The sequence below is a fragment of the Panthera tigris genome, chromosome A1, assembly GCF_018350195.1.
Source record: "Panthera tigris isolate Pti1 chromosome A1, P.tigris_Pti1_mat1.1, whole genome shotgun sequence".
In the NCBI taxonomy this organism is placed as follows: domain Eukaryota; kingdom Metazoa; phylum Chordata; class Mammalia; order Carnivora; family Felidae; genus Panthera; species Panthera tigris.
In genome coordinates, this window is record NC_056660.1 from 234,247,547 (window position 1) to 234,262,957 (window position 15,411).

The window sequence follows — 15,411 nt, forward strand, 5'->3', positions numbered from 1 at the left end:
TAGGGTTTAGCCACTTGCCGTGTGGCCTTGGCGGAATACTCAGCCTCCGGGAGGGTTTTTTTTTTTTTTTTTCCTACATCTGTAAGATGCGGCTACGAGAACTTTCTCTGTGCTGACTTGGTTGCATATGCGATGTACCTGAGCAGCAGGTAGGTGCTTAGCGAGCGAGAGATGTTGAGCTCTGAAGACACACTATGTTCGTAAATTCGGTACTTGTGAATTTCTACTCCTTCGCCACAGGCTGTGCTCTCTCACTGGAAGCAGAACGAGCTACCAGAACACTCCCCTGGTTCTGGATAATAAGGCGAAGGGCTCACGCTTTGTCGACGTTCGAACTCGCCCCAGCGTGCGGCCCCTGGCATGCGCACGCCTGGGTGCAGGCCCTCTGTGGTCAGGTGGCAGGCGGCACGGGTCTGTGGTGGGGCTGCTGCATTTGCCCTTGTCACTTACGGAATGCTCCCCCTTCTGTCTCCAGTTCCACACTTTCCGTCATTTGAACACACCCTTGGAAGTCATTCGGGGTGTGGGTTTGAAGTCATGTGGAGAAAATGTTCCGCTCTGACAGCTGCCTTCCTTGCAAACTACGCAGGTGACCCTCTCCTGTCCTCACATGCGTCTGACTCTCTCACTTTGTACTTCTGGGTTTCCTACCAAGGACGGACCTCCCAGAGGCGTGCCCCACTCTAATGTGATTCAGGAATTTGGGGTGGGCTGGTTCTCAGTAAGAACCAACGCATCTATACCCATAACTGACTGCCACCATTAACATCTACTTGCTTTTCCTCTGTCTTAAGCGATCTGGCTTCACCGGTCTAGGTAAGTCTAGCCCAGAAAGATAAAATGTGCAAATAACTTTATTGCTAATATCAGGAACTTCCCCAGTATTAATTTAAATGGGTATCAGGCCACTGAATGTACAACGAACAGCAATGCCCGACGGTGTGCTTTCAGGGCTTGTCACGTCCGCTTCTGCTAAACTACAGGTGACCCTCCAACAACGCAGAGGTCGGGGGCGCCGACCCTCTCTCTGCACGGGCAGAAATCCACGTATAACCTTGACGCTTCAAAACTTCACCACCAACAGCCTACTGTTGACCGCAAGCCTTACCGCTAAGGTAAGCACATTGGCACACGTAAATTGGCACGTAAATTGTCACATAAATTGGCACACATTTGTACGTGACAGGTGTTATCTGCCGTGTTCTTACCATAAACGAAGCTAGAGAAAAGAACACGTTGAGAAACTCACAAGGAAGAGAAAATACGTTTACGGTGTTTATTAACAAATGCATTTACCGTATTTATTAAAAATTCCACGCGTTAAGTGAACCTACATGGTTCCGACCCGTGTTGTCCAAAGGTCAACTGGATTATGTCATGGATCGTGACCAGTAACGCAGCTCCATTTCCACTTGAAAGACCGGCCTTGGACCAGAAAGCAGAAACCTCACAACTATGTCCCCTTTGTCCAAGTCCCTCCCAGACAAATCCAAGACCGTCAGGGCAATGCCTGCCTGCGCCAGGGTGAGCGAGCAGCCCCCTCAGCCCTGCTTGTCCCCAGACTGCACTGGTAGGATTTTCGGGGAGCCAGCCTTCGGCAGCATGATGCGCACGCACGGGTACTTTTGGTCACCTCCCTGGGGGCTCTGCCCTCTGTGCTGAGCCCGTGGATCTCTGAGGACTGGCCACAGCCATGTGCAGGGCCAAGCGTCAGCTGCAGGAGGCATCTGGGTGGCTCAGTCGGTTAAGCATCGCACTCTTCTGTTTCCGTTCAGGTCAAGATCTCACGGTTCGTGGGTTTGAGCTCCCACTCAGAGCTCAGACTCTGCGCTGACGATGAGGAGCCTGCGTGGGATTCTCTCTCTCCCTCGCTCTCTGCCCCTCCCTTGCTTTCTCTCTCTCTCTCTCTCTCTCTTTCTCGCTCTGTCAAATATAAATAAATAAACATTTTTTTTTAAAGCATCGGCTCTGGGTCCAGACTCCCCCCTTACCAACACCTGCTCTCCTGGTGAGCTGAGAAGTCACAACTTCCCCTCCCCGTCAGCTGGTGTGTGCAAAGTGTGGACTTTGCAGATGTGATGGGAGGGTCTTGAGATGGGTGGGGGGGGGGCGGGGATTTCCCTTGATTCCCCAGGGGGGGACCCTAAATGTAAACACAGGTATCCTTTCAACAGGGATGCGGAGGGAGGTTTGGGAAAGAGGAGAAGGCCACGTGAAGGGAGGGAGGCACTGGGAAGTCAGTGGAAGGAGCCACAAGCCCTTCAGGTGGCCGATGAAATCTGGGGAGGTCTAGGCCGCAAAATCTCTGGTGCCTCCCGAAGGAACCCATCCTGCCCACGCCTCGATTTAGCCTGCTTGTGCACCTGTGCCCTCCAGGCTGCAAGAGAGTAAATTCGTGTGGTTTCAAGCCACCAAGTCTGTGGTGATATGTCACAGCGGCAACAGGACACAAATAAATGCAGTTTTCTCGTGTTCGAAGTGCACGGCGCAGAAATAGGAGCCAGGGGCTTTTGCAAGGGTTCAATGAGGCGACTCACATAAAGCACTGAGGGCGGAGTCAGACAGTAAACACTCAATGTCATTACTGTAACTATTATGTCTCTGTTTAAAACCAAGTTTCGGGGCACCTGGGTGGCTCAGGCAATGGAGTGTCCGGCGATTTCGGGTCGGGTCATGATCTCACAGTCATGAGTTGGAACCCCATGTCGGGTCCTTTGCTGAGCGTGGAGCCTGCTTAAGATTCTCTCTCTCTCTCTCTCTCTCTCTCTCTCTCTCTCTTGCTCTCTCTCCTTCTGCCCCTCTCCCCTGCTCATGCTCTCTCTCTCTCTCTCTCTCTCAAATAAAAAATAAAATAAAAATAAAATATAAAAAAATAAAAATAAAAATAAACCAAGTTTCGTACCAGATCCGCAAAGCTGCGTGTGGGCAGACGATCTGTAGGTTCCACCTCCAAGACGCTCCAGGCTGGCAGAGTGCCAAGTACACAGAAGAGCCTCTATAATTACTTGTTGACCATCAGGTCCTGAAGATATACAGCTTTCTCCACCACACAAGGTGTTCACCCCTTAAAGTGTTTTGTTAGTGAAAGAAGGCGATCACACGGATGCTTCCAAAGAGTACGATCATGAAACCGTGTGACAGGGCCACCCTGGCGGCTCAGTCGGTTAAACTTCCGACTTCGGCTCAGGGCATGATCTCACGGTTCATGAGATCGGGCCCCTGCATCGGGCTCTGTGCCGACAGCTCAGAGCCTGGAGCTGCTTCGGATTCTGTGTCTCCCTCTCTCTCTGTCGTTCCCCCACTCATGCTCTGTCTCTCTGTCTCTCTCAAAAATAAATAAACATTAAAAAAAAAGAAACTCTGTATGATAGAGGGTCCTCCAGGAAAACAGGACCAAGAGGAGATTAGATAGATAGATAGATAGATAGATAGATAATAGATAGATAATAGATAGATGGATAGGTAGATGAGATGGATAGATACATAGATAGATAGATACATAGATAATAGACAAATACATAGATGGGTGATATGTATGTACTTACGTACACTGATACATATGTACTCTCCGGAGGGAGGGCAGGAGGAGAGAGATTTTGAGGAGTTGGCTCACACAATTCCAGGACTTGATGTCATAATAACTCTCAACCAGAAGGTGAAAAGAGCAGAGTGAGGCTAATGCTGTCTGGCTAAAAAGCAGCAGTCACCCACATGAGCCAGAGGAGAGGGATGCTCAGTCACGTTTGTGGTTTGTGGTTTTGTGGTTTTGATGAGGATGATTTGGGAGGGGTCTTCATTCTGCCCTGCTCCACCATGTCCCCAGAGTGGCCTTCTGTAGTGCTGGTGCTCTGCGACACCGTTTAACCCCACAGGGGCAGGAGCATGGCCAAGGGTGCCGGGGTCTGGCAGCACCTGGAGGCTGCTTTCCTCTTCTGAAAGATTCATAGGTTCTGATCCATCAGTTCTTGGGTAATTAAGGGCTCACTAGTCCCTCAATATAGACACAGCCACAATACTTACAGAAGTTATTTGGCTCATGTGTTCTCAAAGGACAGGGAAGCTCCCACATGTTTTATCTGTTGATTCGTCATAAATCGCCACAAATTTAGTGACTTAAAACAACACGCATTAATTATCTCACACTCTATGCAGGTCAGACATCCTGGCACAGCCCAGCTGGGTCCTCCGCTTTGGGTCTCACCACACTATAGTCAAGCATCAGGTGGGGTTGTGGTCTCATCAGAGGCCCAAGTGGGGAAAGATCACCTTCCAAGCCTTCTCATTTTGTTTGGCCGGGCTTACAGGACGAAAGTCCCTGCCTTGCTGCTGTTTGTCACCTGGGACCACTCTCAGCTCCTAGAGGCTGCACAGTTCCCTGTCACATGGCCTCTCTGCAGGCGGTCCCACAAAACGGCAGCTCACTTCTTCAAAGGCAGCAAGGGAGAGTCTCTCTTCCTCAAACTCTTACATCACCTATAACCTTGGATATGACAGCCCGTCACCTCTGCCATATTGTCGTCCAAAAGTAAGTCACAAACCCCGCTCACATTCAAAAGGTGGAGATTATATAGGACACCAATCATTGGACAGGGGGTCACCCTATGGTATGTCTGCTACATTATCTAAGACTATATTAAACATGTGTATGAATCCTTCCATTTCTTAAGCATTTAGAAATTTCAAAAGGAATAAACAGAAAATGCAGATGACATGAATAAATCCAAAGAAGAAAATAAAATCATTCCTGGCTATTACTATTTCTACCATGAAGAGATGATCACTTACAACACTTGAATGTCGCAGACTGAGGACTCTTCAGAAGTAGTCTGGGACCAAACAGGTTCTTGTAGGGCACAGAGAGGAGGCTCCATCTTGACTGGTGAGAGAGAAGCTTCTGGAGCTCCTTCTTCCCCTGCTAGTGGAGGCCATTGGTCAACTGGGCCAGTAGAACCCCCGGTGACATGACATTTTTGAATTTTTGATTATTACACCGTTTGGGATGGAGAAAGTACTACTGGAATTCAGTAGGTGGAGCCTAGGGATACCGAGAAAAATCCCACGACACGCTGAATCGTCCCGGCTCACACATCCATGGTGCCGAGGCTGAGAGCCTGGTCTCGATCCTCACGTGAGAATGTGAAGCTGAAGAGGCTGTGGGGTGGAGGGCAGTATTCACAAAGGTGTTCCTTTCTCTCTCAGTCATACCTCATGGCTCCGCCCAATGGAAGTGAAGAGTAAAAGTGACCTAGTCGCAAAGCACCTACTGAACCATAGCAACCTTGGGGAGACATTCACATGCATTAACAGATGAGGCAACAATTGTAAGTGCTGCAGAGCAGGAGAAGATTTATTGGGCTTCAAGGAATTAAAGGAAAATCATATTATCAAGTGACAGATCGGGACCAACCAAAGACTAGAGACAGAGCCAGCCTCCTCTGCCGCCTTCTGCCCACGGGAGCAGCGGGGCTGGTCAACCTGGATTTCTACGGCCACATTCTAGAATGTCTTGTAGGGAGACATGTCTTTGGGACACTTGGGGCCTAGCACTTGGAGAGAAGTTTACCTCAGTTCTCCTCCCTGGAGTCTGTGATCATTTGAAAGTAACAGGAGAAAGCGGTCAGGCCAAGGGAAAGATCTCAACGGGGCCATCAACGGTAAGGACGCTAACCATTCATTCATTGCGAAATCGCGGGGACGGCTACATGATGAAGACCTCAGAGGATCTGGGCACTGAAAATACCTGGCCTCTGCCCCCTGGATGCCCCCAGCAGCCCTTTCCAGTGGTGACGACCCACGTTGTCTCCAGATGGGGCCAACTGTCCACCAGGGGCAGACTCACCCAAAGTTGAGAACCGTGGATTTAAGTGGTTTTATTTTGTAGGTGTGTTCGCTTACTTGCTTTGCTGATCATTAAACAAAGCTGCCTGAACCTCCCCACAGCCTGCTTTCTGCCTCCATCCAAGTACACCCAGAAGGTACATTGCCAGCTGCTAAATTACTATTGCAGAGAAGCAGCATCCATTGAGAACTCTGATATATTTTTGCCAAATTTCTATCCAAGTATCATTTTTAGAAAGTTAAAAGCACAACTCTGACACAAACATATAGGGAGCCCGTGTCCAAGATTTCTTTGTCTCATTTAGAGAGACAGCTGGCGGGCTGGAAGGCTGGTTCAGGAGGAAGAGGGGACACAGTGCCCAAAAGGGGGTTCCACGATTGCACTCACAAGGAAGCTCTGTGCACAGCATCCTCCGTGAGGCTCCACAGCATTGGTCACTTGCGTTGCGGTCAGTTCTCTGTGTGTCAGTGTGGACTCGTACAGCGTTGTGAGATATACACTAGTCAGTGGAAACTAGTAAGTCATGAATGAGAGAGGTCTTAGGGGGTCCTTGCGTTCACCCCCGTGTATCCTTGAAAAGACACAGTCATCCTCTTGCCCATTCCTAAGCTTTGATGTTTTCTCTCTTAACGTTGCCATCCTGACATTGTGCACAGAGTTGTCTCCTTCAGTTGCCCCGGCTCCCATAACCACCGTCCACGCGGGATGAACATTCCTTTCTCTTCCCGCCCACCAGACAGGTATCTCGTGTCTCACTTCCCTTTCTGTCACTGCTGGGACGGCCAGTATGTTTCCACACATTTATTGGCCATTTCAGCTCTAATTTATTTTGCCTTCCTGTCCTTTGTCGATTTTCCTTTTAGAGAGTTCTGCGTTTCCTCATTCATTTGCAACCCATCTATGTGTCATTTGTCTCTTAAAATGTTAGAAATGTCTTTCTAAATTTCCCTTTGCCTTTTCATTTAGTTTTTCTCTAATAGAGAAATCGATACAGAATCCAGTTCACCAGTATCTGTCTTCATGGGCTCACATCTGAGATTTTATGTTGAAAAGTCCTTTCTCAGGGCACCTGAGTGGCTCATTCTGTTAAGCATCCAACTCCTGGTTTTGGCTCAGATCATGATCTCACGGTTCGTGGGATCAATCCCCACATCGGGCTCTGTGCTGACAACAGGGAGCCTCCTTGGGATTCTCTCTCTCTCACCTCCTCTTTCTCAAAATAAGTAAATAAACAACAACAAGAAATAAAAGTCCTTTCTCAATCCTGGGATTAAATCTTCACCTATGCTTCCTCCAACTATATTTAGAAGTGGTTATTTTATACTTAAGTTTGTGTTCCATTCGAAGCCCATTTCTAGAAGAAGATTAGAGTTGGAGATACAACTATTTTCCCCCCAAAGAATTATCCAGTTTTCTTGGCTTTGTTGAATAATTCATGTTTTTAAGCCATACTGTTCAGATGTGAAGTCTCTGTACAGAAGAGCCTGCTTCTGGACTGTCTGTTCTATTCCCTTGATCGACCTGCGGTCTTGGCCCCAGGCCACAAAATGTAAATTGCTAGTGATCAAGTACCATACTTCTTTATCTGGCAGAGCAGGTCTGATTTTAAATATCACAGCTTTTATTTGCAAATGGGAGAGTGACGATTTGTATAGAATTTACATGAGTAAAAGGGTGTTCTCTCTTTTTCGGTGGACAGTGGTGTTCTATCATCTTATCAAACCAGCTATTTTCCTATTAAAAAGATATTTTCACTTCTTAGTGAATACTTTGAGGGCATGGCATTTCCCTCTGTGGAATGAAAGGCACTGCCACTTACCTTAAATATTCTTACCAGGTGCCCTTTTCCTCTGCCTGAGTGTCTGGGAATGCTTAGGCCCAGAGTCATAGGGGGGTGTCCAGAAATTGGCTGGCGGCGGGGGGGGGAACTGGGCACTTGAGAGGGTGCAGACTCTCATACACTCATGACACAGCTTGATCAGAGTGCTTGCAATGAAGAGTCAGCTGATCTTTATGTATTTGTTTTAATTTTTTTAAATATTTATTTATTTTGAGAGAGAGAGAGAGAGAACGAGACGAGGGTGCAGAGAGAGAAGGGGACAGGATCCAGAGCAGGCTCTGCACTGATAGTACAATGTGGGGCTTGAACTCCCCAACCATGAGATCATGACCTGAGCCGAGGTTGGACGCTTAGCCAACCGAGCCACCCAGGTGGCCCTGTTTGTTTTTATTAACTTCTGAACCAGTTTTCTCACACTGGGCTCCTCAAGTTCCATAAGATTTATCAGAGTAGCTGGAGAAAAGTTCTTTCAAAATAAAGTTAGAAAATACCCTCTTGTACCATGTCGAACAAGGTTCTCTGCAGCAGGACTTCTCAGGGCCTTTAATCTGTTTGTATCCTATGACTCTCCAAGAGTGTTATTAGACCCTGGCACCCTTCTCCCAGAAACACTGGTTATTACACCCTGGCACCCTTCTCCTAGAAACAATAGTCAACATCGCAGTCAACACTAGGCTATCTAAGCTCTGAAGCCTGGGAAAGACTATTTCTCCGATACTATGATTTTTCACACAAAACTGAAAAAGACAAAATGTCGCCAACAGAGAAAAAGAAAACAGCCGTAATTAATGATCATCATTGACAAGGAGGCGGCGATCCACTCTATCTCTGGTGGCGGTTTCAGCTTTCCCAAGTGAGTTCTGTACATTTTCTTGGCGGCCCTCCCTCCTCCCCGGTGCAGAGTGCAGGCGAGGCATTATCATCCCTCTTTGCTGAGAAGGCTGACGTCCTCCGGCCGTGGGATGCCGGAGCCCACACGAGCATTGCGCCCGTGGATTGCACGACAGATTTTGTCAGCTTTCCTTTGCTGTGTCAAGTGACAGGACTCAATGGCAGAAACCAACAGCCATTTATTAGCTGACAGTCCTCCAGGCCAGAAACACGGCAGAGTGAAGCCGGGTTCTCCGCTCAGGGTCTCACACAGTGAAATCAGGGTTGGCCCGGCTTCCTTCCTTTCTGGAGACTCAGGGGAAGATTCAGCTTCCAACTCATGTGGGTTGTTGGCAGAATTCATTTCCTCACGGTTGTAGGACTGCGGATTCCGGGTCCTGGGGCCGTGCACGCTCTTTGCCATGTGAACCCTCATCTTCCAAGCCAGCAACAGGGAGTCCAGGTCTCTTTCTTCAGGAGGAGCTCTGTCCCTTGTATGGGCTCACCTGATTAGGTCAGGCTCACCCAGGGTAGTCTCCCTGCCTAGAAGTCAATTTACTTGCACCTCAATCCCATCTGTAAGATCCAGTCACGGCGGTCCCTTAAGACCCTTACTGGTCCCTGTAAGATCCAGTCACGGCGGTTCGTGTGGATCGAACATCTGGGAGACAGTTTGTGTACCGGATGGGGTTGGGGGGAAGCAGTGGGGATCTGGGGAGTTCTGCCAGCCACATTCACGTCTTACTGGGTGGGGCTCCAGGATCGGGCTTGCTTTAGAAACTTTGTGTGCTGCTAAGGTGGTCCATGTGTGTTTGGGGACATAAAAAATGAGTCACAAGAGATTTGATCTCAGTTAGAATTCGTAGAACACACGAGGACACCAGAGAGGCTCCCCAGAAGCTGATGCTGACAACCGGGCCACGTTCTTTCCACGTCCGGCAAAACCGCGTTCCTCGCTGCTGCCTGTCCGTGCTGTCCTGGGGCTGGAAAGAATCTGTGCAGCGTTCAATGGTTGCCTTTTAGTGACTATTTTAAGAAGATTCTATTTGAAACTCCACTTGTTGTCTGTGGCTGCAATAATGCTCAATGTGCTGGGGGCAATGACATCCTTAGCCACCGTGGCCCGGCTGTTCTTTATGGGATGTTAACATCATTCACGTTTTGTTTGTCGTCGATGATCAATGGCTAGAGACTACAGTTCCCAAACCCCCCCCCCGCCAGCTGACACTTTGTCACATGAATGTCAAATCCCCAGCTACCGCTCACCTCACCATCCGAGTTCCTAATCGCGAGTTTGTAAATGTCACCCTACGTTTTTAGTGAAATCTAGCAGGAAAACACTTAGCCAAACCAGATTCCCTGGGCCCACTGATTGGTGGGTCGCAGGTTCCCGCTTTCAGCCACCATTGCGGGGTGGGTTGAACTGGGGAGATGATAAAGGAACAGCGCCCCCTGCCCCCCACCCTTCTGTTTCCCTGCCGTACTCCCCCCTGCAGGAACCGTCAGCCTTCCCACCGGCCGGGAAGTGATTTCCTGTTACGACATGAAACAAGGCTCCTCTGGGGGCTGAGTGGACAGGCCCCACCGCACGGGCCGCCTGGTCCAGGGCCGGTCCCTGCGTCCCCCGCACTGCTATCCCCTCCGAGCTCTGATGTCATGGGGACCACAGGCCCAGAGCCTGGGGCCGGGCTCCGTGTCCCAAGCAGGCCACGCTAATATCATTAAGCCGCCTGGTTTTAATTTGCAACCACTTCCCAGCTGTCTACTTAGAAGTGTTTAAAGCCAAGCTCTTTCATTCTTTCCACCATTTACTGGTGATCGGAGAAGTTTAATGATTGTCTTGTGAGGCGGGGGTGGGACACAGGTCAGAGAGTGATGAGAAAGAAGAATTATAAGCTGGAAGAGAAACGCAAGATAATAAAAGTGTAATTTAAGACATCATACTTGCACAATTACCGTTGTGTGTCACACTTAGCAGGGAGTCTAAATTTATCTCACTGCTGATAGTCCACTGTGAGAAATAAAACTGTACAGAAACCTGGGGGGGGGGGTGTTCCAGAATTTCTCAACAACTTTATCTAGCAGTTCAGCGTGTGGGCAGGAGAGTGGGGGAGGCCTCGGGGCCTTCTGCGGTGCTCAGCCCGCAGCTGCGGTGCCTTCTGCGGTGCTCAGCCCGCAGCTGTTTCGGGCGGAGCTGGCCACCCCCCCCCACCAGGGCCCGCGGAGCCCCCCACTTCCAGGGCAGAGAGCAAAGAGACGCTGAGGCTCCGCCCCCCGGGCCATGCCCTGTCCCCTCTGAGAACAGGGTGGTGGCTCTGAGATCAGTCATTCCGGACGCCTCCCTCCCTTCCACATGCCCACAGAGATGCCCCGTGGGTGTGGGTGGCGGTCGCCCCGCCCCCCGTGTGCCCCACATCTCACCCTTCCCGGTCTGCAGCCCAGCCACCTCTCATGCCTCACTCGGGACATGCCCCTGGGTTTCTCTCATGTTCTCCGAGCTCAGATCCCATGACGGGATGTCCTCCTGGCCCCGTGTCCCTCCGCCTCCCTCCTCCGGCCAGGCCGCTGGAAAGAATCCCGCCCCAATACCCAGTGTCCCCCTCCACCAGGTGCCAAGGGAACGGGTTTCAAACCCACATGACGTCACTTTGTGCTCTCGCTCAAGGCCCTCCAACAGCTTCCCGTTTGGCTTAAAATAAAGTTCAGATACGACAGCGGCCCGCAGCCTGCTTTCTCTGATGCAGCCTCCTCGACCCCCTGGCCTCCAAGAGCCTCCTCGCCTTTCTGTCCACTGTCCTCGCCACGTCCCTTCCCACCTCGGGGCCCGTTCAGGTCCTGACCCCTCTCCCCGGAACCCACTCCCGCCAGATGGTCCCATGCGCATAGTTCTCTGTGCAAATGTCCCGGCTCCAGAGAGCTTCCCTCCCCCACAGGATGGGGCCCAGTGGGACAGGTGTCCCCAAGGCAAGAGGGCATCTGGCTCGCACGGGCCAGCCCCACAGACATTTGGGAAACGAGAAGACAAAGACGTGTAGCTTCCCTGAGATCTCGGAAGATTTAACTATTTAAACTAAGAACCAACATAGATTTTCCTCCTAAGTTCAGTTCATTGCAGGGCTAAATACTCTAATCCAAGCAGTATGGCAGCTTCTGGGTTGTCCAATCTGGTGGCCACTGGCCACATGTGGCTATGGAAGTAGGAACGTAAACTCCTTGAGGCAAACCACAGTTAACTCAGTTCCTTAGTCACACGGTGCGCATTTAAGAACTCTGCAGTCACACGTAGCTAGTGGCTGCCTGTTAGGGACTAAATATTTGTGTCCCCTCCACCCCCGCCCATTCACGCTGAGGCCCTCACCCCCAGCGAGACGGCCTCTGGAGGCAGGGCCTTTGGGAGGCGACTAGGGACTAGGGTTAGTTGAAGTCCTGAGGGTGGGGTCCCCGTGATAGGATTGGGGCCCTTACAAGACAAGGGAGAGACCAGACCCCTCTCGTCCGTGCCGTGTGGGGACACAGCCAGGCGGCGGCCATCTGCCAACCGGCAAGTGGGTTCTCAGCAGACGCTAAATCGGATGGCACCTTCATGTTAGACCTCCGGCCTCCAGAACCGTGAAAACACGTCTGTGTGTTGGGCAGCCCAGCCTGTGACGCTTGCTCATGGCAGCCTGAGCCGACGACACATCACCCCTCCGGCACCCGCTCCCGCGTCCTCGCTGGAAGTCCGAGCGCTCAGAGCTGTGTGCCGCGTGGTAGAAAAGACCCAGTGGCCCTCTCCGGAGGCGTCCGGAGGCGGCTGCCGAAGGATGGACGGGAGAACGGTGTCCGATGAGTCCCGGCAGACGAGCGCACAGGTGCGGAGCGCTTAGCACAGAGATGCTGACTTTGAGCCAGGTTTCCAAGGATGAGCGGGAGCCACCAGGTGAAGCAGAGCGTGACAGGTGAGCGGCTGACCCTCCCCAGGGCCCTGAAAATAAATAGAAACGCACCCAGGTGTAAAACCCCAAGCTTGGCAAGATCAGTACAGAGAGAGCGTTCGCGCAGCATGAGTGCTGGGGCGACGGAGCCACGTTACTCGGAGGGGAGGCGGCTTAACTAGCGTCCGTGAGATAGAGAAGAGGTGGCGTGGGATTGGGGGAGGAAACGTATCGTCACGGGGACAAAAGGCTCTTCGGCAAGACCCTGAGGGTCAGTTGGAGCCCACGCCTCCTGCAGACCAAGCACCTTGCGGTGAGCGGCCGATGGCACCTGTAGAACGGGCTCCATCCACACAGGCGGGTCCCCGAGGTGGTGCTGGCATCGCCCCCCCCCCCAACTGGAGACAAGTAATTCAGCCTTCTCTCTGCTCACCCGATGTCACTTTCTTGCCAGGGTAACTGGATATCGCCTGATATCCGGGAGCCTCAAGTACTCATCTGCCTTCCCGCTGTGACTTTGCTTCCTGGTGGCCAAGTTCGGGCAAAGTGTGGGCAAGCATTGGTCTTCCTTTGTCCCCAGCGCCTGGCGGGATGCCCCCGCCCAGGGAGCAGGCACCTGACTGCCTCTGAAACCTGTGAGTGGTAAGTGGACCCCAGCCTTGCTGCTTTTGTGCCGGTTCTCAGCTGGGGGCTGGCCTTGCTCTGGTCGCCCTGAACCCCCTCCACCGGGACGGCGGGGAGCAGGGAGACAAGACTGGGGACTTCAGGTTTCCTGAGAAGCTCCAGAGGGAGCCGGTGGTAACTGAACAAGCAGCTCCAGGGACCTGGGTGAGGAGTCGGCCAAGGAGGGAAGGGGGCGGCGATCTGAACGTGTCTCTTGGGGTTGGTTGGCGGAAGGGGCAGGGCACCCGGCACACGGGCCACAGACTCTGTAGCTGCTCACCCAGAGAGCAAGCTCTCCATCCACCTTCCCGACACGTCTGTGCCGCTCGCGGGAAAGAGGACGGCGACTGCAATACGTTCAACAGATGAGAACGCTTTTCCCTGCCTGCCTGGTCCGCGCAGGCCATTTCTCACGGTTTCTGGAGGCTGTGATTGCCGCCACTAGGCGCTGAGTTCGAGAGGATACAGCCAGCTGAGCCTCGTGGTGAGTAAATGCTGGCGGCCACACTAACTTTAAATTGATATGAATGTCACGGTTGCCTTTTATAGTTTTCCTGAAGGCTTTAGCAACAATAGACCAAGGCAAGCCGCATGGTACCTGAACCCGAATCGAGCCCGCATTTTTCTGATGTGTATTTAATTTGGTTTTGGCACAGAATCTCTGTTTTTCTTGGGTTTTACATCATTTATGAGGTTGCATGGATACACTCTAACAAAACATCATCTATAATCAAACGAGGCTCACAGAAGAAAGAAATGTATGCCAATTCCGACTAATCTTAGCCTTTATGGGAATAGTGATTTGCTCGGAATGATTAGCCAAACATCTGTGTCAACACTTTCTGAGCTGGAGAGAGAGATGTTCGTCGCCACATTTACGATATTTCTAGTTCCACAGAGGGGAAATGCTCATCGCAAACAAATGTCTCAGCTAAGCTCTTCTGAGTATAATCGACTCTCCTAATTAATTGCAATAATTAAAGGCACAGATACTTGCAAGGATTGCACGTGTGTGGATTGCATGTGGTTTCAAACTAAACTTTCTAATAAAGTGACCTCCCGTCATCCCCTGGAGGCATTTTAGGAAGAAAGTCATTTTCTTTTCCCCATTGCACAGAGGCATATGGTCTCACGTACCCCTCTAATCCAGGCATCACTCAGCATTTTCTGGGTTGAAACAGAAAAAGCATATAGGCTCGTCAAGGATGGTTTATGTGATTAAGGACGACAAAAAAAAAAATGTCAATAATTGAATCCATTGTCAAACATCTCCTACAAGAGACAACATCTGTACCCAGTTGTCCACACACAGGGCAGTCCTCGGTGTTTGTGGCGGAGAACGTATTTCTCCTGGTGACCACAAACACACAGCTGCCAGACGAAGCCGCCCCCGAGAGCACATCTCTGCTGCTTTGGGGGGCTAGGGAGGATGGTGTGGGCCACACCGTGGGCAAGGAACGTCTTCTGTCCTGTGCTAAAGCTTCCCCTCCAAGGACAGGTTGCGCCCTGCTGATGATCTCTTCTGTTCCTTCGTGACATCCGTTTATGTCATCCTTCTGCAGGGCAGACATCGCAGGAAGGAACGCGGTAATGAAACGAGATCTGCACACATGTGGCAGCCGGACCAGCTTCTCAGTCTAGGAAGAGTCATAGATGTAGCTGATGAAAAACCAGGAAAGCAGAACGGCGTTCCTAGCCCGGGGCAAGGCTGATGCTTCTCTGTTTCCCTGCACTGGAGAACTCTGTGTATCTGGGGCATTTCTATCCCATCGGAATCATCCGAAAGTGCCCATTGATGTGGGGGGTAAGCAGTGTCTCTGTTTAATCAGCTGTGTCTTCTGTGGGCACCCGAGGCTTTCTCAAGGCCTCAGAGGAGGCCAGCGTGAAACCTTTGAGTCACGGGATCAACTCTGTAAACCTAGAGACAAATTCCTTGAGTTTAATAAAATGAGGTTTTAAATAAAATGAGGTGTTTTTTTTTTCCTTTCCTAAATGTCTGTCCCTATTGAATTGGCTCCTTCTTAAGCCCTTGTAGCATGGAGGGGCGAGTGATGGAAATAGAACAGTCTGAGATATTTCAGTCTCCAATTGCGGTGGATTCTTTGAATTAATCACGTCAGTTGGATGGAATCCAATTTCAGGTTTGATCTCACTCTGAACAAGCAGTATTATCTTCTTGTTTCCCGAAGCCTGCCTTTTTGTTTCATAGAGTTGACCTGGGAGGCAAGTTAGCATGCAGCACGACTGGGAAAATCGGCCCAAACATACCTACGTGAACTTGGTAA

The 15,411-nt window shown here is 50.9% G+C and overlaps 1 long non-coding RNA gene across 2 annotated transcripts; it reads left to right on the forward strand.

Annotated features, from left to right (window-relative positions):
- Positions 1 to 3,602: 3,602 nt before the first annotated feature.
- Positions 3,603 to 5,933, forward strand: LOC122231930. Of its 2 annotated transcripts, none has more exons than XR_006209226.1 (2): positions 3,603 to 3,748; positions 4,153 to 5,933. It is a non-coding gene; the product is annotated as an uncharacterized LOC122231930 (long non-coding RNA). The 2 variants fall into 2 exon arrangements; XR_006209227.1 differs by having other exon boundaries at positions 4,305 to 5,933.
- The last annotated feature ends 9,478 nt before the right edge of the window (positions 5,934 to 15,411 follow it).